This window comes from Rhincodon typus, unplaced genomic scaffold, assembly GCF_021869965.1.
Source record: "Rhincodon typus isolate 14 unplaced genomic scaffold, sRhiTyp1.1 hic_rhity00003626, whole genome shotgun sequence".
Lineage (NCBI taxonomy): Eukaryota > Metazoa > Chordata > Chondrichthyes > Orectolobiformes > Rhincodontidae > Rhincodon > Rhincodon typus.
This window is the reverse complement of record NW_025969264.1, coordinates 4,711-5,431: the sequence shown is the minus strand read 5'-3', so window position 1 is coordinate 5,431 and position 721 is coordinate 4,711. Positions and strand designations below refer to the sequence as shown.

At 54.4% G+C, this 721-nt stretch overlaps 1 protein-coding gene across 2 annotated transcripts in view; it reads left to right on the top strand.

Annotated features, from left to right (window-relative positions):
* Positions 1-721, top strand: part of LOC109924611 (uracil nucleotide/cysteinyl leukotriene receptor) — a 10,278-nt gene that overhangs the window by 7,861 nt on the left and 1,696 nt on the right. The gene's annotated exons all lie outside the window — the stretch shown is intronic.

The window sequence follows — 721 nt, the reverse complement described above, 5'->3', positions numbered from 1 at the left end:
TGACCGTGCCCACTCACCCTGACAGTGTCTGCCCTGACCGTGCCCACGCACCCTGACAGTATCTGACCCTGACCGTGCCCACGCACCCTGACAGTGTTTGCCCTGACTGTGCCCACTCACCCTGACAGTGTTTGACCCTGACCGTGCCCACTCACCCTGACAGTGTCTGACCCTGACCGTGCCCATTCACCCTGACAGTGTCTGCCCTGACCGTGACCACTCACCCTGACAGTATCTGACCCTGACAGTATCTGACCCTGATAGTATCAGTGACCCTGACAGTATCTGACCCTGACAGTATCTGTGATCCTGACAGTGTCTGTGACCCTGACAGTATCTGTGACCCTGACAGTATCTGACCCTGACCGTATCAGTGACCCTGACAGTATCTGTGACCCTGACAGTATCTGACCCTGATAGTGTCTGACCCTGACAGTACCTGACCATGACAGTGTCTGTGACCTTGACAGTATCTGACCCTGACAGTGTCTGACCTTGACAGTATCTGACCCTGACAGTATCTGTGACCCTGACAGTATCTGTGACCCTGACAGTGTCTGACACTGACAGTATCTGTGACCCTAACAGTGTCTGACCCTCACAGTGTCTGTGACCCTGACAGTATCTGTGACCCTGACAGTGTCTGATCCTGACAGTATCTGACCCTGACAGCACCTGTGACCCTGACAGTGTCTGACCCTGACAGTATCTGACCCTGACA